This window comes from Ascaphus truei, chromosome 11 (assembly GCF_040206685.1).
Source record: "Ascaphus truei isolate aAscTru1 chromosome 11, aAscTru1.hap1, whole genome shotgun sequence".
Lineage (NCBI taxonomy): Eukaryota > Metazoa > Chordata > Amphibia > Anura > Ascaphidae > Ascaphus > Ascaphus truei.
This window is the reverse complement of record NC_134493.1, coordinates 22,983,976-23,008,125: the sequence shown is the minus strand read 5'-3', so window position 1 is coordinate 23,008,125 and position 24,150 is coordinate 22,983,976. Positions and strand designations below refer to the sequence as shown.

Below are 24,150 nucleotides of genomic sequence, written 5' to 3'. Positions count from 1 at the left end.
ATGTAGACGGTATACTACCGGATTAACTTGCTCCAAAATAGAGAATGGGCCCAGAAACCTTGGAGCCAATTTAAGAGTTAGTGTCTTGAGCCTGATGTTCTTTGATGAGAGCCTCTTGCCCTTGGTTTGAAGTTGGGTGCCTTACGGCGATGACGATCAGCCTGTGACTTCTGTCTGCGAACTGCCTCCTCGAGAGACCTCTGAATCCTTCTCCAAGAGTCTTGTAGGGAATTAATTCTGTTGTCCGCTGATGGAACCCCGGAAGGAGAAGTAATGGGGAGCCATGCCTGATGAAAACCATAATTAATAAAGAACGGGGATTCCTGTGTAGATCCATTCCTAAGCGAATTGTGAGCGAACTCTGCCCATGGGAGGAGATCCACCCAGTCATCCTGCACATCACAGATGAAGCACCTCAAGTATTGTTCTAGAGTTTGGTTTGTCCTCTCCGTCTGTCCATTGGTTTGAGGGCGATACCATGAAGAAAAATGAAGTGAGATATCCATCCTCTGAGCAAATGCACACCAAAATGTTGAAATAAATTGAGATCCGCGATCGGACATTAATTAAAGATCTCCTTGATGAAGATAACTGCCAAGGTAGCGGAATTGGAAAGGCCTTTGAGAGGAACGAAGTGTGATTGCTTCGAAAATCTATTGACGACAACTAGAATGATGTTCATTCCTCTGCAAATACGTGTAGGAAGTTGAACAATAACGTCCATCGAAAGATGACTCCAGGGACGATCCGGTATGGGCAGGGTATACTGTATAAAAGGCCAGGTGGCTCTCTGCGAGTGGTCTTGTTTCGAGTGCAAGTAGAGCAGGATTTGATGAATTCTTCGATGTCTTTGAGCACCTTAGGACACCAAAAGTTTCGTCTGATGATATCCGAAGTTCTTCTGGTACCGGTATGATCGGCGGACTTAGACGAATGATCCCACTCTACAAAGAATTCGCAAAATTGTGGAGCAGCGTACAAACAACCCTCCGGCCTGCCAGATGGAGAAATTGACAAGTTTGGTCAATGACACTGGCTCAAATTTTCTAAAAGTCTGGTTTCCATGGCTGGCACAAACCGACAGCACGGGGGTGAGCAATGCCACCATTTGGCTGTGATAGCGCAAGGTGAGTTCTCCTTCAACGAATGGCAGTAGTCGCACCACAAGGACGGAGATGACTGATAGGGACAATTGTAGCCTCAGCTCAAGTGGTTAGCTAGGACGCACGAGGAGTTCGAGAGGTCTGGAAAAACGGCGGCTCACGGCAGAACCAGTAGCGGTGGCAGCGGGCGTCCCCCCCTTCCCCATCCCCCCCTCCTCCCCTGGTGTGTCCCCCCCTCTCCCCTGAGTCTTTGTGTAAGTGTGTTTATGTGTGAATTGAAGTGGCAGTAAATACAGCAAAGAAGTTGACACATGTTATACTATGCTTTATAACTGCTATATATGTCTGAAAACTGAATAAAACATAAAGTTGGAAAACAAAAACAACCCTCCGGCAACTCAGACCACTAGGAATGTGCGTATGGGTAGCCAAAATCCCATCAAGGACGTCAAAAGAATTAGCAGAGATAATATAGTTAGAAGGAAGAATAGTCTCAGAGATCTCTTCAGTCTTGTCTTCTACCACGAATTGGCGGGATAAAGCAATAGCTTTCAAAATTTTTGATCCAGGAATATAAGAAAGTAGATAATTGAATCTAGAGAAGAAGAGAGACCAGCGGGCCTGAGATGCACCGAGGCGACGATCACTTTCAATGTAGAGCAAGATTTTATGATCCGTGAGGATTGAGATGGGATTCTCAGTACCTTCCAAAAGATGTCTCCATTCTTGAAGTGCAAGCTTAATAGCCAAGAGTTCTCGATTGCCGATGTCATAATTTTGCTCTGCAGAAGAAAACTTTTTAGAAAAGAAACCACAAGGGTGTAGCTTGACTTGAGGTGTTTGCCTCTGTGAGAGAATAGCCCCGGCCCCAACATCCGATGCATCCCCTTCCAGAGTGAAGGGAAGTTTGGGATCCGGATGACGTGAGATGGGGGTGAACACAAAAGCTTTCTTGAGTGACTCAAAGGCTTGAAGTGCTGTAGGTGACCAGGAAGATGTATTAGCTCCTTTATTAGTTGAAGCAGTGTTAGGAGCCACAGAAGAAGAAACATTTCGAATAAATTTACGGTAATAATTAGCGACCCCAAAAAAACGTTGAATTGCCTTGAGAGATGTAAGTTGTGGCCACTCCAACACCGCCTTGAGTTTATCATGGTCCATGGAGAATCCAGAATCCGAGATAATATAACCCAGGAATGATGTAAAAGTTTGATGAAATTGGCATTTTTCGAGTTCTGTGTATAGATGATTCTCCCGAAGACGAGACCGAACCAGCTTGGTATGATGAATGTGTTCAGAGAGGGATTTGGAAAAAATAAGAATATCATTGTAACAGGGACTTACCCCTGTTAAGAAACTTGCCTCTGATCCAGCAGTGTGCTGGTTAATTGCACACCTGCAATCAGCCAACCCCACCTGCCCAATCAGAGCTATGTGAAATTGTGTCATGTGAGACACAGGAAGGAGATTTTCCTGAGCTTACAATTGGAGCTGACCCAGACACCTATATTCCTGGACACAGGGGACCCAGGAACCTACCAGAGACTGAAATGAAGGGCCACCTGCTTTAGGGTATCTCTTGAGACTTTGGGGTGATAGGCTGGTAATGGGAATATCCCTCCAGCCCTGCAGATAGGGGCTGGGGAAGTAAGTTAGCCCTTACACAGGGATAGGTGTTTGTTGTTTTTGTATATTTCTGTTTGCTGTGCTATTTAAGGGAACAGGCAATAAAGCCTAATTTTAATTTCACCTTAAAACAGTCTCCATTGCGTACCTCTGTACATGTCTCTTACATATGGTGTCAGAAGTGGGATGAGAGGTGGTTCTTGAAGTTCAAAGGGGCCCCAGAGACTGCCTGTGAAAAAAATTGTGCTTTTGCCTGCATATAGTTCCTGCAAACAGTCTGAGCAACAAACCAAAGAATCACATGCAGCAGAGACCAGAATTAAAGGGCTAACATCCAGGCAGGAAAACTATACTGCACTGAAGAATGCCACAAGCCACAGTTGGACTGGGAGGACTGCGACAGACGGTGACCCACACAAGGGACTGATGCTGGGACCAGAGTCTACCCCACCACTGGTGAAAGAAAAAAAACCCTGGGAATTTAAAATGGTCGCCCAGCTGAAGTCAAATACAGACTCTGCAAGAATGGGGAAGAAAATGTGTTCCTGGTGTAAAGAGCCCGGCCACACGGAGCAGTGTCACTTCAGGTCTTATTCAGATAATGAGGATGATCCCTTCGTGGCCCCAGAAAAAGGGCAGCAGTCAGGGGACTATTTTTTTCAATGAGCTAAGGAAGTGCAGCAGCAAGCAGTGCGCTGGGGTCACAAGGAAGTGCAGCAGCAGCAAGCAGTGCGCTGGGGTCACAAGGAACTACAGCAGCAGTAAGCAGTGCGCTGGGGTCACAAGGAAGTGCAGCAGCAGTAAGCAGTGCGCTGGGGTCACAAGGAAGTGCAGCAGCAGCAAGCAGTGCGCTGGGGTCACAGGGAAGTGCAGCAGTAAGCAGTGCGCTGGGGTCACAAGGAAGTGCAGCAGTAAGCAGTGCGCTGGGGTCACAAGGAAGTGCAGCAGCAAGCAGGGCGCTGGGGTCACAGGGAAGTGCAGCAGCAAGCAGTGCGCTGGGGTCACAAGGAAGTGCAGCAGTAAGCAGTGCGCTGGGGTCACAAGGAAGTGCAGCAGTAAGCAGTGCGCTGGGGTCACAAGGAAGTGCAGCAGCAAGCAGTGCGCTGGGGTCACAAGGACGTGCAGCAGTAAGCAGTGCGCTGGGGTCACAAGGAACTGCAGCAGCAAGCAGTGCGCTGGGGTCACAAGGACGTGCAGCAGTAAGCAGTGCGCTGGGGTCACAAGGAAGTGCAGCAGCAAGCAGTGCGCTGGGGTCACAAGGACGTGCAGCAGTAAGCAGTGCGCTGGGGTCACAAGGAAGTGCAGCAGCAAGCAGTGCGCTGGGGTCACAAGGACGTGCAGCAGTAAGCAGTGCGCTGGGGTCACAAGGAAGTGCAGCAGCAAGCAGTGCGCTGGGGTCACAAGGAAGTGCAGCAGCAAGCAGTGCGCTGGGGTCACAAGGAACTGCAGCAGCAAGCAGTGCGCTGGGGTCACAAGGACGTGCAGCAGTAAGCAGTGCGCTGGGGTCACAAGGAAGTGCAGCAGCAAGCAGTGCGCTGGGGTCACAAGGAAGTGCAGCAGCAAGCAGTGCGCTGGGGTCACAAGGACGTGCAGCAGTAAGCAGTGCGCTGGGGTCACAAGGACGTGCAGCAGTAAGCAGTGCGCTGGGGTCACAAGGAACTGCAGCAGCAAGCAGTGCGCTGGGGTCACAAGGACGTGCAGCAGTAAGCAGTGCGCTGGAGTCACAAGGAAGTGCAGCAGCAAGCAGTGCGCTGGGGTCACAAGGACGTGCAGCAGTAAGCAGTGCGCTGGGGTCACAAGGAAGTGCAGCAGCAAGCAGTGCGCTGGGGTCACAAGGAAGTGCAGCAGTAAGCAGTGCGCTGGGGTCACAAGGAAGTGCAGCAGCAAGCAGTGCGCTGGGGTCACAAGGAAGTGCAGCAGTAAGCAGTGCGCTGGGGTCACAAGGACGTGCAGCAGTAAGCAGTGCGCTGGGGTCACAAGGAACTGCAGCAGCAAGCAGTGTGCTGGGGTCACAGGGAAGTGCAGCAGTAAGCAGTGCGCTGGGGTCACAAGGAAGTGCAGCAGCAAGCAGTGCGCTGGGGTCACAAGGAAGTGCAGCAGTAAGCAGTGCGCTGGGGTCACAAGGAAGTGCAGCAGCAAGCAGTGCGCTGGGGTCACAAGGAAGTGCAGCAGTAAGCAGTGCGCTGGGGTCACAAGGAAGTGCAGCAGCAAGCAGTGCGCTGGGGTCACAAGGAAGTGCAGCAGTAAGCAGTGCGCTGGGGTCACAAGGACGTGCAGCAGTAAGCAGTGCGCTGGGGTCACAAGGAACTGCAGCAGCAAGCAGTGCGCTGGGGTCACAAGGACGTGCAGCAGTAAGCAGTGCGCTGGGGTCACAAGGAAGTGCAGCAGCAAGCAGTGCGCTGGGGTCACAAGGAAGTGCAGCAGCAAGCAGTGCGCTGGGGTCACAAGGAAGGTACAGAAGTTTTACTTAGCAAGTGCACACCCAGTATCACTAATGAGAGAATTTGTGCACAGTACTGCTGATCTTGTAAAACATACTAAAGTAAAGAAGAAAAAGTCTACAGAGACGCCTGTGAGAGCTACAAACTCTGCAAGCAAAGTCTGCCCACCTGTAGGACTACCAGCTGGGGTTCTAGAGAATACAGTGGCAACAGCTGCAATAGCGCCTCCTGAGGTCAGGAAGGGAAATACACCTGATAGCCCCAAAATGGAGGACAAGATGCGGCGTTCCTGTAATGAACCTGACCCCACGGAAGAGTGGCCCTTCCAGTCCGATAAGGAGGAAGACATCTCTTATGGGGAACCCGAACTGAGTAACACCCACAGAACACCCCAAGAATTGTGGGGGTGCCTGAACTCGGTACGAACCGAAAAGACCGCGCTCTATGATGACGAATGTGATCGGCAGGAGGAAGAGCGGGAGCAGCAGATCGCTGAATATTTACGCCACCTAACGCAACTGTAAGGAAAACATGGCGGATACAGTGAAGCTGCTGAAGTTTCAAATAAAGGAGACCCCAGTATCCCTGAAGGGACGTTGTCATCCAAAACAAAAAGGCGGAAAAAGAAAAGCGGTTCTTCACTTACCGTGGAAGGAACAGACACGTCCGCAGATCCTGTGGAGGAAAAGGGGGGCCGAGATGCCCTACAGCCTAGAGAAAATGCAGAATTCGTCCCGCGGATAACCGAATATCCAGAGGGCCCAAGGCAGAAGTTGTGTACCCCAAAGAAGTGTCTGTCCGGTGCCAACAGTGAGGAACCCTCAACCAGTCATCCCAGGGAAGCGGAGCCGGAACCAGTGAGTGACGATCCCTTGACCAGCCCTGAAGATGCCCTGAAAATTGCCAAGTGTGACTGTGACGATGACACGTTACCTTTGCTATCAATTAAAGGCATTTGCCCGGCAAAGTAACCCCTGAGTCATCAAATGCGTGTTTAAAGTGTCAGCTCTGTGGCGAATGCCATTTTATAAAATGTAGAAGGTGTGTGGTGCTCCAAAAAACAGCCTATTAATTTAAAAATACACTTGATTGAAGAATCCTGCAAATGTGTACTCCCCAAAGGCACTGTAGTAAGGGACCTCACAATTAAGTGACCCAACATAATGTATCGGAATGGAGATTTTTCAAGTGAAATATAATAACTCACTCTTACTGGAATGCATGATGCAGATTGCACAGACTTTCTCCCCAGCAGGGGGTGTGCTTCCGATGTTTCAGTATGCTGACCAGAAAGACAAATAGGAAAAAGCAGGCGCCGGCACTACAGGAACAAAAAAACAAAACTGAAAGTGGTGGTACGTCCCACATATTGCTTACCACATCCGCAATTCAAAACATAGATTACGAATGTGGTATCGCAATTAATGAAGGACGCAGCAGGGAACGCAATACATGCACCTATATTTTTACCATCTAGTCTGTCCATTTGTTTGGTATGTTATTTCTTGTTTTTAGTAGGAATACTCATAGTTTATTTTATGATATTTCGTTTTATTTTGTATTGTTTTTTTGTTATTTGATTAGGTTCCTGCGTTAGGAAGACATGCCTGGGACTCCGATCGGCATTTTTAATATTGTAGATGTCTTTTTGTTCATGTTGTTAATAAAGTTGACATTTTTTGTATTCCTCACGTTGCGTGCTGACGTCATCACGCGGACGCTGTTCCTGAAAGTTTCAGGAAGTGAATGCTGATGAATTGCAGCACGCTACAGAGGACTATAAAAACGGGCAGGTGAGCACTTTAAAGTCACCTTGAAAAAGAGCTTATGCTCGAAACGCGTTGGTGGGGGGCTCTGTACCCCATAATGTGGCTGTTACTCTTGCTGGAAACCATTAAATAATTCTTTTTAATGGGCACACGCTCTTTGGATGTTCTTTCATTTTTGTTTTTTTTGTTCCTGTACTGCCGGCGCCTGCTTTTTCCTATTTGTCTTTCTGGTGTTTTATAAAGGCTGCTAGCCTGTGGTTAAGGGGTTAATTGGGGAAGTACGTCTGGGACTGTGAAGAATACAGAATTGCAACACTGCCTTAATCACAGACTCAAGTGGCTACATGACTTGTGGTTAAATAATTGTTCCGAGATTACAACAAATGTTTGATGTGGTTAGTGTCAATTTAGGTCAATTGTATCATTACTCTGGCTGTGGGAAAATGCAGTTTGAAGCCCACAGATCAGAAGCTTATCCAATAAACGGTATAACTTTCGTTGGGAATGTACTAGTGTTCTGATTTGTTGTATGCAAACGATTAGGAGGGAGTAAATAAGGCACCTGGCCCCGATGGCATACATCCAAGAGTTCTCAAGGAGTTAAGCGCAGTAATAGCCAAACCATTATATTTAATATTCAAGGACTCCATTTCCACAGGCTTAGTACCACAAGATTGGCGTAAAGCAGATGTGGTGCCTATATTTAAAAAGGGAGCTACAGTAGATCACAACCAGGAAATTACAGACCTGTAAGCCTGACTTCAATAGTAGGGAAACTACTTGAAGGTTTAATACGGGATAATATTCAGGAATACCTAATGGAAAACAAAATTATTAGTAATAGTCAGCATGGATTTATGAAGGATAGATCTTGCCAAACTAACCTTATTTGTTTCTTTGAGGAGGTAAGTAGGAATTTAGACACGGGTAATGCAGTTGATGTGGTCTACTTAGATTTTGCAAAGGCTTTTGATACGGTTTCACACAAGAGGTTGGTGTACAAAATAAAGGAAATTGGATTCAGTAATAATATATGCACCTGGATTGAAAACTGGTTAAAGGACAGACAACAGAGGGTTGTCATAAATGGAACTTTTTCAGGTTGGGCTAAAGTCGTGAGTGGAGTAACCTCAGGGATCGGTACTGGGACCCCTTCTTTTTAACTTGTTTATTAATGACCTTGAGGTTGGGATCGAGAGCAAAGTCTCCATCTTTGCTGATGATACTAAATTGTGTAAGGTAATAGAATCAGAGCAGGAGGTAATTTCTCTTCAGAAGGACTTGGAGAGACTGGAAACGTGGGCAGGTAAATGGCAAATGAGGTTTAATACAGATAAATGTAAGGTTATGCATTTGGGATGCAAGAATAAAAAGGCGACTTACAAATTAAATGGAGATATATTGGGGGAATCCTTGATGGAGAAGGATTTAGGAGTGCTTGTAGACAGCAGGCTTAGCAATAGTGCCCAATGTCATGCAGTAGCTGCAAAGGCAAACAAGATCTTATCTTGCATCAAACGGCAATGGATGGAAGGGAAGTAAACATAATTATGCCCCTTTACAAAGCATTAGTAAGACCACACCTTGAATATGGAGTACAATTTTGGGCACCAATCCTAAGAAAAGACATTATGGAACTAGAGAGAGTGCAGAGAAGGGTCACCAAATTAATAAAGGGGATGGACAATCTAACTTATGAGGAGAGGCTAGCTAAATTAGATTTATTTACATTAGAAAAGAGGCGTCTAAGAGGGGATATAATAACTATATACAAATATATTCGGGGACAGTACAAGGAGCTTTCAAAAGAACTATTCATCCCACGGGCAGTACTAAGGACTCGGGGGTATCCCTTAAGGTTGGAGGAAAGGAAATTTCACCAGCAACAAAGGAAAGGGTTCTTTACAGTAAGGGCAGTTACAATGTGGGATTCATTACCCATGGAGACTGTGATGGCAGATACAATAGATTTGTTCAAAAAAAGGTTGGACATCTTTTTAGATGGGAAAGGTATACAGGGATATACCAAATAAGTATACATGGGAAGGATGTTGAACCAGGGATTAATCTGATTGCCAATTCTTGGAGTCAGGAAGGAATTAATTTTTCCCCTTAATGGGGTTTTTTGTTTGCCTTCCTCTGGATCAATAAGTATAGATATAGGATAAAGTATCTGTTGTCTACATTTAGCATAGGTTGAACTTGATGGACGGAAGTCTTTTTTCTACCTCATCTACTATGTAACTATGTAACTATGTAACATGTAGACTGATTTTATTAATGGTACCATGTGTGTAAATGCATAAACAGGCCTGGCCCCTGTGTAGGTACCGTTACAGTTATGTGAGGTGGGAGGGATTTACATGACAGTCAGGGGACCGCAGATACATTAAAAGATTCTGCTGTAAAATCAAGAAGGGGGTGGGGGTGAAGAGGAGTTTTATCACCATCACAGATTTGATCCCCGCTCAGGATTTCGTTAGATCTAAGGACTGGAAACTAATTCTGCAAGGGCAGAACGAAATTCTTTTATTTGGCTGAAATATAGGGGTGGCAAGTTGCGCCCCTAGCCAAAAGCCTGCCCTGTTGCCTGAACACTAAGTCCAGAAACCTGTTATTTCATTGGCATGTGTGTTGATTTGTGATATTTTGGTAATTCAAGCTGTGTGTGTTCTTTATGTGAATAAACCCAATTTATTTTAGTTCATGTTTTTATTCAATCAAAGGATCCAGATGGTAAAAGGTGTTAAAAAGGTTGGTCTCTCGTGACAGTGACTGATCTGCTCCGGGTACAATTGAAACTGGAGAGGGAAGATAATGCTGAGTTACAGAAGACTGTTCTCGCAATGTACTCTGAATCCGGGACCGACATGGAGGATCTAAGGACAGATCTAGATACAGCAAACGCTACTATTACCGCCATGGATGGAAAACAGAGCAAATCTGATAGACTGAGGAAAGCAGAAATATGAGGAGGCACTGAAAGAGATTACAGTCTTTCAGCAAGAGGTTCGCAAGTGCCATAGAGAGGTGGATATATCCCAGAAAGATGTTCATACTCTCCGCATAGCACTCGATGCCTCACACCAAGAGATCAGCTGTTGCCGCACAGAACTGGAAGTCTCTTCACCGTCTCGCTGAGGAGCTGGACATCTCACAAAAAACTATCCTCTGTCTTAATATGAATCTCAAAGTCTCTCAGAAGGAGCTTCAGACCCTCAACCTACAGATGGAAGTCTCACACCAGGAGACCGGGTGTCTCAAAGCAGAAGTGCGTAAATGGAAGGACGGATACAAGGAGGCCCTGAATATTACAGACTGCAAAAAGAGACAATTTAAGACTGAAAGAAGAAAATTCGGAGTTGACAAACCACGTCAATGAAAGAATGAAAAGCTCACGAGCTTGAAAAAATAAATAGACTTTTGGACGATGAGAAGTTTGAAGCAGAGCACCGACTGCAGAACCAACAGCAAGGTCTGCGTACGCACCTCGAGAAGCCCGAGGAGAAGCAGCGAACTCTGCAGGAAGAAAATCTGCAGCTGCTAAGGAAATACAACTGCAAGGTCTGCGTACGCACCTCGAGAAGGCCGAGGAGAGGCAGCGAACTCTGCAGGAAGATAATCTGCAGCTGCTAAGGAAATACAACTGCAAGGTCTGCGTACGCACCTCGAGAAGGCCGAGGAGAGGCAGCGAACTCTGCAGGAAGATAATCTGCAGCTGCTAAGGAAATACAACTGCAAGGTCTGCGTACGCACCTCGAGAAGGCCGAGGAGAGGCAGCGAACTCTGCAGGAAGACAATCTGCAGCTGCTAAGGAAATACAACTGCAAGGTCTGCGTACGCACCTCGAGAAGGCCGAGGAGAGGCAGCGAACTCTGCAGGAAGACAATCTGCAGCTGCTAAGGAAATACAACTGCAAGGTCTGCGTACGCACCTCGAGAAGGCCGAGGAGAGGCAGCGAACTCTGCAGGAAGATAATCTGCAGCTGCTAAGGAAATACAACTGCAAGGTCTGCGTACGCACCTCGAGAAGGCCGAGGAGAGGCAGCGAACCCTGCAGGAAGACAATCTGCAGCTGCTAAGGAAATACAACTGCAAGGTCTGCGTACGCACCCCGAGAAGGCCGAGGAGAGGCAGCGAACTCTGCAGGAAGACAATCTGCAGCTGCTAAGGAAATACAACTGCAAGGTCTGCGTACGCACCCCGAGAAGGCCGAGGAGAGGCAGCGAACTCTGCAGGAAGACAATCTGCAGCTGCTAAGGAAATACAACTGCAAGGTCTGCGTACGCACCCCGAGAAGGCCGAGGAGAGGCAGCGAACTCTGCAGGAAGACAATCTGCAGCTGCTAAGGAAATACAACTGCTGCAGGAACGTCTGATTACCCAGTGCGTCCTCGCAAAGCAGCAGGATAAACTGAAGGCTACCCTGAGCATCACCAAAGCATCGCTGGAGGCTAAGCTTAGAGGCCAGGTGACTCGGTACAAGAGGGGGCGCAAAAAGGTCCAGAAACTGAGACGAGTATCTGCGGCCCAAGCGAAGAAGCTCACAGGGCTCCACAAGAAGGTCCAGAAGCTGCTAAAATGGCTGATGAATTTGTGACCAGTCAAGCTATGACACACACACACACACACACACACAGTGACACACAGAGGCAGTGCAATGCGCTGCACACACAGTGACACACAGAGGCAGTGCAATGCGCTGCACACACTGACACACAGAGGCAGTGCAATGTGCTGCACCCACTGACACACAGAGGCAGTGCAATGCGCTGCACACACACTGACACACAGAGGCAGTGCAATGCGCTGCACACACTGACACACAGAGGCAGTGCAATGCGCTGCACACACTGACACACAGAGGCAGTGCAATGCGCTGCACACACTGACACACAGAGGCAGTGCAATGCGCTGCACACACTGACACACAGAGGCAGTGCAATGCGCTGCACACACTGACACACAGAGGCAGTGCAATGCGCTGCACACACTGACACACAGAGGCAGTGCAATGCGCTGCACACACTGACACACAGAGGCAGTGCAATGCGCTGCACACACTGACACACAGAGGCAGTGCAATGCGCTGCACACACAGTGACACACAGAGGCAGTGCAATGCGCTGCACACACTGACACACAGAGGCAGTGCAATGCGCTGCACACACACTGACACACAGAGGCAGTGCAATGCGCTGCACACACAGTGACACACAGAGGCAGTGCAATGCGCTGCACACACTGACACACAGAGGCAGTGCAATGCGCTGCACACACACTGACACACAGAGGCAGTGCAATGCGCTGCACACACTGACACACAGAGGCAGTGCAATGCGCTGCACACACAGTGACACACAGAGGCAGTGCAATGCGCTGCACACACAGTGACACACAGAGGCAGTGCAATGCGCTGCACACACAGTGACACACAGAGGCAGTGCAATGCGCTGCACACACTGACACACAGAGGCAGTGCAATGTGCTGCACACACAGTGACACACAGAGGGAGTGCAATGCGCTGCACACACTGACACACAGAGGCAGTGCAATGCGCTGCACACACTGACACACAGAGGCAGTGCAATGTGCTGCACACACTGACACACAGAGGCAGTGCAATGCGCTGCACACACAGTGACACACAGAGGCAGTGCAATGCGCTGCACACACAGTGACACACAGAGGCAGTGCAATGCGCTGCACACACAGTGACACACAGAGGCAGTGCAATGCGCTGCACACACACTGACACACAGAGGCAGTGCAATGTGCTGCACACACTGACACACAGAGGCAGTGCAATGCGCTGCACACACACTGACACACAGAGGCAGTGCAATGCACTGCACACACTGCCACACAGAGGCAGTGCAATGTGCTGCACACACTGACACACAGAGGCAGTGCAATGCGCTGCACACACACTGATACACAGAGGCAGTGCAATGCGCTGCACACACTGACACACAGAGGTAGTGCAATGCGCTGCACACACAGTGACACACAGAGGCAGTGCAATGCGCTGCACACACACTGACACACATAGGCAGTGCAATGCGCTGCACACACTGACACACAGAGGCAGTGCAATGCGCTGCACACACTGACACACAGAGGCAGTGCAATGTGCTGTACACACTGACACACAGAGGCAGTGCAATGCGCTGCACACACACTGACACACAGAGGCAGTGCAATGCACTGCACACACTGCCACACAGAGGCAGTGCAATGTGCTGCACACACTGACACACAGAGGCAGTGCAATGCGCTGCACACACACTGATACACAGAGGCAGTGCAATGCGCTGCACACACTGACACACAGAGGCAGTGCAATGCGCTGCACACACTGACACACAGAGGCAGTGCAATGCGCTGCACACACTGACACACAGAGGCAGTGCAATGCGCTGCACACACTGACACACAGAGGCAGTGCAATGCGCTGCACACACAGTGACACACAGAGGCAGTGCTATGTGCTGCACACACTGACACACAGAGGCAGTGCAATGTGCTGCACACACTGACACACAGAGGCAGTGCAATGCGCTGCACACACACTGACACACAGAGGCAGTGCAATGTGCTGCACACACTGACACACAGAGGCAGTGCAATGCGCTGCACACACAGTGACACACAGAGGCAGTGCAATGCGCTGCACACACTGACACACAGAGGCAGTGCAATGCGCTGCACACACTGACACACAGAGGCAGTGCAATGTGCTGCACACACTGACACACAGAGGCAGTGCAATGCGCTGCACACACAGTGACACACAGAGGCAGTGCAATGCGCTGCACACACAGTGACACACAGAGGCAGTGCAATGCGCTGCACACACAGTGACACACAGAGGCAGTGCAATGCGCTGCACACACACTGACACACAGAGGCAGTGCAATGTGCTGCACACACTGACACACAGAGGCAGTGCAATGCGCTGCACACACACTGACACACAGAGGCAGTGCAATGCACTGCACACACTGCCACACAGAGGCAGTGCAATGTGCTGCACACACTGACACACAGAGGCAGTGCAATGCGCTGCACACACACTGATACACAGAGGCAGTGCAATGCGCTGCACACACTGACACACAGAGGCAGTGCAATGCGCTGCACACACAGTGACACACAGAGGCAGTGCAATGCGCTGCACACACTGACACACAGAGGCAGTGCAATGCGCTGCACACACTGACACACAGAGGCAGTGCAATGTGCTGCACACACTGACACACAGAGGCAGTGCAATGCGCTGCACACACAGTGACACACAGAGGCAGTGCAATGCGCTGCACACACAGTGACACACAGAGGCAGTGCAATGCGCTGCACACACAGTGACACACAGAGGCAGTGCAATGCGCTGCACACACACTGACACACAGAGGCAGTGCAATGTGCTGCACACACTGACACACAGAGGCAGTGCAATGCGCTGCACACACACTGACACACAGAGGCAGTGCAATGCACTGCACACACTGCCACACAGAGGCAGTGCAATGTGCTGCACACACTGACACACAGAGGCAGTGCAATGCGCTGCACACACACTGATACACAGAGGCAGTGCAATGCGCTGCACACACTGACACACAGAGGCAGTGCAATGCGCTGCACACACTGACACACAGAGGCAGTGCAATGCGCTGCACACACTGACACACAGAGGCAGTGCAATGCGCTGCACACACTGACACACAGAGGCAGTGCAATGCGCTGCACACACAGTGACACACAGAGGCAGTGCAATGTGCTGCACACACTGACACACAGAGGCAGTGCAATGTGCTGCACACACTGACACACAGAGGCAGTGCAATGCGCTGCACACACACTGACACACAGAGGCAGTGCAATGCACTGCACACACTGCCACACAGAGGCAGTGCAATGTGCTGCACACACTGACACACAGAGGCAGTGCAATGCGCTGCACACACTGACACACAGAGGCAGTGCAATGCACTGCACACACTGCCACACAGATGCAGTGCAATGCGCTGCACACACACTGATACACAGAGGCAGTGCAATGCGCTGCACACACAGTGACACACAGAGGCAGTGCAATGCGCTGCACACACAGTGACACACAGAGGGAGTGCAATGCGCTGCACACACACAGTGACACACAGAGGCAGTGCAATGCGCTGCACACACAGAGGCAGTGCAATGCGCTGCACCACACTGATACACAGAGGCAGTGCAATGCGCTGCACACACACTGACACACAGAGGCAGTGCAATGCGCTGCACACACAGTGACACACAGAGGCAGTGCAATGCGCTGCACACACTAACACACAGAGGCAGTGCAATGTGCTGCACACACTGACACACAGAGGCAGTGCAATGCGCTGCACACACTGTGACACACAGAGGCAGTGCAATGCGCTGCACACACACTGACACACAGAGGCAGTGCAATGCGCTGCACACACTGACACACAGAGGCAGTGCAATGCGCTGCACACACACTGCCACACAGAGGCAGTGCAATGCACTGCACACACTGCCACACAGAGGCAGTGCAATGTGCTGCACACACTGACACACAGAGGCAGTGCAATGCGCTGCACACACACTGATACACAGAGGCAGTGCAATGCGCTGCACACACTGACACACAGAGGCAGTGCAATGCGCTGCACACACTGACACACAGAGGCAGTGCAATGCGCTGCACACACTGACACACAGAGGCAGTGCAATGCGCTGCACACACTGACACACAGAGGCAGTGCAATGCGCTGCACACACAGTGACACACAGAGGCAGTGCAATGTGCTGCACACACTGACACACAGAGGCAGTGCAATGTGCTGCACACACTGACACACAGAGGCAGTGCAATGCGCTGCACACACTGACACACAGAGGCAGTGCAATGCACTGCACACACTGACACACAGAGGCAGTGCAATGCGCTGCACACACAGTGACACACAGAGGCAGTGCAATGTGCTGCACACACTGACACACAGAGGCAGTGCAATGTGCTGCACACACTGTGACACACAGAGGCAGTGCAATGCGCTGCACACACTGTGACACACAGAGGCAGTGCAATGCGCTGTACACACAGTGACACACAGAGGCAGTGCAATGCGCTGCACACACACTGACACACAGAGGCAGTGCAATGTGCTGCACACACTGACACACAGAGGCAGTGCAATGCGCTGCACACACACTGACACACAGAGGCAGTGCAATGCACTGCACACACTGCCACACAGAGGCAGTGCAATGTGCTGCACACACTGACACACAGAGGCAGTGCAATGCGCTGCACACAGAGTGACACACAGAGGCAGTGCAATGCGCTGCACACACTGACACACAGAGGCAGTGCAATGCACTGCACACACTGCCACACAGAGGCAGTGCAATGTGCTGCACACACTGACACACAGAGGCAGTGCAATGCGCTGCACACACTGACACACAGAGGCAGTGCAATGCGCTGCACACACAGTGACACACAGAGGCAGTGCAATGCGCTGCACACACTGACACACAGAGGCAGTGCAATGCGCTGCACACACTGACACACAGAGGCAGTGCAATGTGCTGCACACACTGACACACAGAGGCAGTGCAATGCGCTGCACACACAGTGACACACAGAGGCAGTGCAATGCGCTGCACACACAGTGACACACAGAGGCAGTGCAATGCGCTGCACACACAGTGACACACAGAGGCAGTGCAATGCGCTGCACACACACTGACACACAGAGGCAGTGCAATGTGCTGCACACACTGACACACAGAGGCAGTGCAATGCGCTGCACACACACTGCCACACAGAGGCAGTGCAATGCACTGCACACACTGCCACACAGAGGCAGTGCAATGTGCTGCACACACTGACACACAGAGGCAGTGCAATGCGCTGCACACACACTGATACACAGAGGCAGTGCAATGCACTGCACACACTGACACACAGAGGCAGTGCAATGCGCTGCACACACAGTGACACACAGAGGCAGTGCAATGCGCTGCACACACTGACACACAGAGGCAGTGCAATGCGCTGCACACACTGACACACAGAGGCAGTGCAATGTGCTGCACACACTGACACACAGAGGCAGTGCAATGCGCTGCACACACAGTGACACACAGAGGCAGTGCAATGCGCTGCACACACAGTGACACACAGCGGCAGTGCAATGCGCTGCACACACAGTGACACACAGAGGCAGTGCAATGCGCTGCACACACACTGACACACAGAGGCAGTGCAATGTGCTGCACACACTGACACACAGAGGCAGTGCAATGCGCTGCACACACACTGACACACAGAGGCAGTGCAATGCACTGCACACACTGCCACACAGAGGCAGTGCAATGTGCTGCACACACTGACACACAGAGGCAGTGCAATGCGCTGCACACACACTGATACACAGAGGCAGTGCAATGCGCTGCACACACTGACACACAGAGGCAGTGCAATGCGCTGCACACACTGACACACAGAGGCAGTGCAATGCGCTGCACACACTGACACACAGAGGCAGTGCAATGCGCTGCACACACTGACACACAGAGGCAGTGCAATGCGCTGCACACACAGTGACACACAGAGGCAGTGCAATGTGCTGCACACACTGACACACAGAGGCAGTGCAATGTGCTGCACACACTGACACACAGAGGCAGTGCAATGCGCTGCACACACACTGACACACAGAGGCAGTGCAATGCACTGCACACACTGCCACACAGAGGCAGTGCAATGTGCTGCACACACTGACACACAGAGGCAGTGCAATGCGCTGCACACACTGACACACAGAGGCAGTGCAATGCACTGCACACACTGCCACACAGATGCAGTGCAATGCGCTGCACACACACTGATACACAGAGGCAGTGCAATGCGCTGCACACACAGTGACACACAGAGGCAGTGCAATGCGCTGCACACACAGTGACACACAGAGGGAGTGCAATGCGCTGCACACACACAGTGACACACAGAGGCAGTGCAATGCGCTGCACACACAGAGGCAGTGCAATGCGCTGCACCACACTGATACACAGAGGCAGTGCAATGCGCTGCACACACACTGACACACAGAGGCAGTGCAATGCGCTGCACACACAGTGACACACAGAGGCAGTGCAATGCGCTGCACACACTGACACACAGAGGCAGTGCAATGTGCTGCACACACTGACACACAGAGGCAGTGCAATGCGCTGCACACACTGTGACACACAGAGGCAGTGCAATGCGCTGCACACACACTGACACACAGAGGCAGTGCAATGCGCTGCACACACTGACACACAGAGGCAGTGCAATGCGCTGCACACACACTGCCACACAGAGGCAGTGCAATGCACTGCACACACTGCCACACAGAGGCAGTGCAATGTGCTGCACACACTGACACACAGAGGCAGTGCAATGCGCTGCACACACACTGATACACAGAGGCAGTGCAATGCGCTGCACACACTGACACACAGAGGCAGTGCAATGCGCTGCACACACTGACACACAGAGGCAGTGCAATGCGCTGCACACACTGACACACAGAGGCAGTGCAATGCGCTGCACACACTGACACACAGAGGCAGTGCAATGCGCTGCACACACAGTGACACACAGAGGCAGTGCAATGTGCTGCACACACTGACACACAGAGGCAGTGCAATGTGCTGCACACACTGACACACAGAGGCAGTGCAATGCGCTGCACACACACTGACACACAGAGGCAGTGCAATGCACTGCACACACTGACACACAGAGGCAGTGCAATGCGCTGCACACACAGTGACACACAGAGGCAGTGCAATGTGCTGCACACACTGACACACAGAGGCAGTGCAATGTGCTGCACACACTGTGACACACAGAGGCAGTGCAATGCGCTGCACACACTGTGACACACAGAGGCAGTGCAATGCGCTGCACACACAGTGACACACAGAGGCAGTGCAATGCGCTGCACACACACTGACACACAGAGGCAGTGCAATGTGCTGCACACACTGACACACAGAGGCAGTGCAATGCGCTGCACACACACTGACACACAGAGGCAGTGCAATGCACTGCACACACTGCCACATAGAGGCAGTGCAATGTGCTGCACACACTGACACACAGAGGCAGTGCAATGCGCTGCACACACACTGATACACAGAGGCAGTGCAATGCGCTGCACACACTGACACACAGAGGCAGTGCAATGCGCTGCACACACTGACACACAGAGGCAGTGCAATGCGCTGCACACACTGACACACAGAGGCAGTGCAATGCGCTGCACACACTGACACACAGAGGCAGTGCAATGCGCTGCACACACAGTGACACACAGAGGCAGTGCAATGTGCTGCACACACTGACACACAGAGGCAGTGCAATGTGCTGCACACACTGACACACAGAGGCAGTGCAATGCGCTGCACACACACTGACACACAGAGGCAGTGCAATGCACTGCACACACTGCCACACAGAGGCAGTGCAATGTGCTGCACACACTGACACACAGAGGCAGTGCAATGCGCTGCACACACTGACACACAGAGGCAGTGCAATGCACTGCACACACTGCCACACAGATGCAGTGCAATGCGCTGCACACACACTGATACACAGAGGCAGTGCAATGCGCTGCACACAAAGTGACACACAGAGGCAGTGCAATGCGCTGCACACACAGTGACACACAGAGGGAGTGCAATGCGCTGCACACACACAGTGACACACAGAGGCAGTGCAATGCGCTGCACACACAGAGGCAGTGCAATGCGCTGCACCACACTGATACACAGAGGCAGTGCAATGCGCTGCACACACACTGACACACAGAGGCAGTGCAATGCGCTGCACACACAGTGACACACAGAGGCAGTGCAATGCGCTGCACACACTGACACACAGAGGCAGTGCAATGTGCTGCACACACTGACACACAGAGGCAGTGCAATGCGCTGCACACACTGTGACACACAGAGGCAGTGCAATGCGCTGCACACACACTGACACACAGAGGCAGTGCAATGTGCTGCACACACTGACACACAGAGGCAGTGCAATGCGCTGCACACACACTGACACACAGAGGCAGTGCAATGCACTGCACACACTGCCACACAGAGGCAGTGCAATGTGCTGCACACACTGACACACAGAGGCAGTGCAATGCGCTGCACACACACTGATACACAGAGGCAGTGCAATGCGCTGCACACACTGACACACAGAGGCAGTGCAATGCGCTGCACACACTGACACACAGAGGCAGTGCAATGCGCTGCACACACTGACACACAGAGGCAGTGCAATGCGCTGCACACACTGACACACAGAGGCAGTGCAATGCGCTGCACACACAGTGACACACAGAGGCAGTGCAATGTGCTGCACACACTGACACACAGAGGCAGTGCAATGTGCTGCACACACTGACACACAGAGGCAGTGCAATGCGCTGCACACACACTGACACACAGAGGCAGTGCAATGCACTGCACACACTGCCACACAGAGGCAGTGCAATGTGCTGCACACACTGACACACAGAGGCAGTGCAATGCGCTGCACACACTGACACACAGAGGCAGTGCAATGCACTGCACACACTGCCACACAGATGCAGTGCAATGCGCTGCACACACACTGATACACAGAGGCAGTGCAATGCGCTGCACACACACTGACACACAGAGGCAGTGCAATGCGCTGCACACACAGTGACACACAGAGGGAGTGCAATGCGCTGCACACACACAGTGACACACAGAGGCAGTGCAATGCGCTGCACACACAGAGGCAGTGCAATGCGCTGCACCACACTGATACACAGAGGCAGTGCAATGCGCTGCACACACACTGACACACAGAGGCAGTGCAATGCGCTGCACACACAGTGACACACAGAGGCAGTGCAATGCGCTGCACACACTGACACACAGAGGCAGTGCAATGTGCTGCACACACTGACACACAGAGGCAGTGCAATGCGCTGCACTCACACTGACACACAGAGGCAGTGCAATGCGCTGCACACACACTGACACACAGAGGCAGTGCAATGCGCTGCACACATGGACACACAGAGGCAGTGCAATGCGCTGCACACACAGTGACACACAGAGGCAGTGCAATGCGCTGCACACACTGACACACAGAGGCAGTGCAATGCGCTGCACACACTGACACACAGAGGCAGTGCAATGCGCTGCACACACTGACACACAGAGGCAGTGCAATGCGCTGCACACACTGACACACAGAGGCAGTGCAATGCGCTGCACACACACTGACACACAGAGGAGGTGCAATGCGCTGCACACACACTGACACACAGAGGCAGTGCAATGCGCTGCACACACACTGACACACAGAGGCAGTGCAATGCGCTGCACACACTGGCACACAGAGGCAGTGCAATACGCTGCACACACACTGACACACAGAGGCAGTGCAATGCGCTGCACACACGGACACATAGAGGCAGTGCAATGCGCTGCACACACAGTGACACACAGAGGCAGTGCAATGCGCTGCACACACTGGCACACAGAGGCAGTGCAATGCGCTGCACACACGGACACACACAGGCAGTGCAATGTGCTGCACACACAGTGACACACAGAGGCAGTGCAATGCGCTGCACACACTGTGACATACACAGGCAGTGCAATGCGCTGCACACACTGACACACAGAGGCAGTGCAATGCACTGCACACACTGTGACACACAGAGGCAGTGCAATGTGCTGCACACACTGACACACAGAGGCAGTGCAATGCGCTGCACACACTGACACACAGAGGCAGTGCAATGCGCTGCACACACTGACACACAGAGGCAGTGCAATGCGCTGCACACACGGACACACACAGGCAGTGCAATGCGCTGCACACACAGTGACACACAGAGGCAGTGCAATGCGCTGCACACACTGTGACACACACAGACAGTGCAATGCGCTGCACACACTGTGACACACAGAGGCAGTGCAATGCGCTGCGCACACACAGTGACACACAGAGGCAGTGCAATGCGCTGCACACACAGTGACACACAGAGGCAGTGCAATGCGCTGCACACACTGACACACACAGGCAGTGCAATGCGCTGCACACACAGTGACACACAGAGGGAGTGCAATGCGCTGCACACACTGACACACAGAGGCAGTGCAATGCGCTGCACACACAGTTGCACACAGAGGCAGTGCAATGCGCTGCACACACTGTGACACACACAGGCAGTGCAATGCGCTGCGCACACACAGTGACACACAGAGGCAGTGCAATGCGCTGCACACACTGACACACAGAGGCAGTGCAATGCGCTGCACACACAGTGACACACAGAGGGAGTGCAATGCGCTGCACACACTGACACACAGAGGCAGTGCAATGCGCTGCACACACAGTTGCACACAGAGGCAGTGCAATGCGCTGCACACACTGTGACACACACAGGCAGTGCAATGCGCTGCGCACACACAGTGACACACAGAGGCAGTGCAATGCGCTGCACACACTGACACACAGAGGCAGTGCAATGCGCTGCACACACTGACACACAGAGGCAGTGCAATGCGCTGCACACACAGTTGCACACAGAGGCAGTGCAATGCGCTGCACACACTGTGACACACAGAGGCTGTGCAATGCGCTGCACACACACTGACACACAGAGGCAGTGCAATGCGCTGCACACACTGTGACACACACAGGCAGTGCAATGCGCTGCGCACACACAGTGACACACAGAGGCAGTGCAATGTGCTGCACACACTGACACACAGAGGCAGTGCAATGCGCTGCACACACTGACACACAGAGGCAGTGCAATGCGCTGCACACACTGACACACAGAGGCAGTGCAATGCGCTGCACACACACTGACACACAGAGGCAGTGCAATGCGCAATGCGCTGCACACACTGACACACACAGGCAGTGCAATGCGCTGCACACACAGTGACACACAGAGGCAGTGCAATGCGCTGCACACACTGTGACACACAGAGGCAGTGCAATGCGCTGCACACACTGACACACAGAGGCAGTGCAATGCGCTGCACACACTGTGACACACACAGGCAGTGCAATGCGCTGCACACACTGACACACAGAGGCAGTGCAATGCGCTGCACACACTGACACATTCCTCGCCCTGACAGAGCCAGAATAACGGAGAAACGCGTTGCTCTTTGGTTTGTCCCGAAGAGGCTTCCGTAGATATCCATCCAACTTGCGTTTCAGCTCTGACGCCGGACGCGGAAGCTGGGATTCCCTGACACGCAAGCGCCGGCTGTGCTGTGTGTAACGCGGAAGCTGGGATTCCCTGACACGCAAGCGCCGGCTGTGCTGTGTGTAACGCGGAAGCTGGGATTCCCTGACACGCAGGCGCCGGCTGTGCTGTGTGTAACGCGGTAGCTGGGATTCCCTGACACGCAAGCGCCGGCTGTGCTGTGTGTAACGCGGTAGCTGGGATTCCCTGACACGCAAGCGCCGGCTGTGCTGTGTGTAAGTGTGGAGATTTGTGTAATAAATACTTTTTATTTGACCTAAATCTGTTCTGCAGTAACCCTGTGTGCATATATATACACTCCCCTCCCCCTGTGTGTATATATATATATATATATACTCCCCTCCCCCTGTGTGCATATATATATATACACTCCCCTCCCCCTGTGTGCATATATATATACTCCCCTCCCCCTGTGTGCATATATATATACTCCCCTCCCCCTGTGTGCATATATATACACTCCCCTCCCCCTGTGTGCATATATATACTCCCCTCCCCCTGTGTGCATATATATACACTCCCCTCCCCCTGTGTGCATATATATACACTCCCCTCCCCCTGTGTGCATATATATACTCCCCTTCCCCTGTGTGCATATATGTACTCCCCTCCCCCTGTGTGCATATATATATACTCCTCTCTCCCTGTGTGCATATATATACACTCCCCTCCCCCTGTGTGCATATATATATACTCCCCTCCCCCTGTGTGCATATATATATACTCCTCTTCCCCTGTGTGCATATATATACTCCCCTCCCCTGTGTGCATATATATACTCCCCTCCCCCTGTGTGCATATATATACTCCCCTCCCCCTGTGTGCATATATATACTCCCCTTCCCCTGTGTGCATATATATACTCC

General features: G+C 51.7%; 1 protein-coding gene across 3 annotated transcripts in view; it reads left to right on the top strand.

Moving 5' to 3' along the window:
* The window catches only part of GRIN2A (glutamate ionotropic receptor NMDA type subunit 2A), a 1,360,048-nt gene that overhangs the window by 502,784 nt on the left and 833,114 nt on the right, over positions 1-24,150 (top strand). The window lies entirely within an intron of this gene.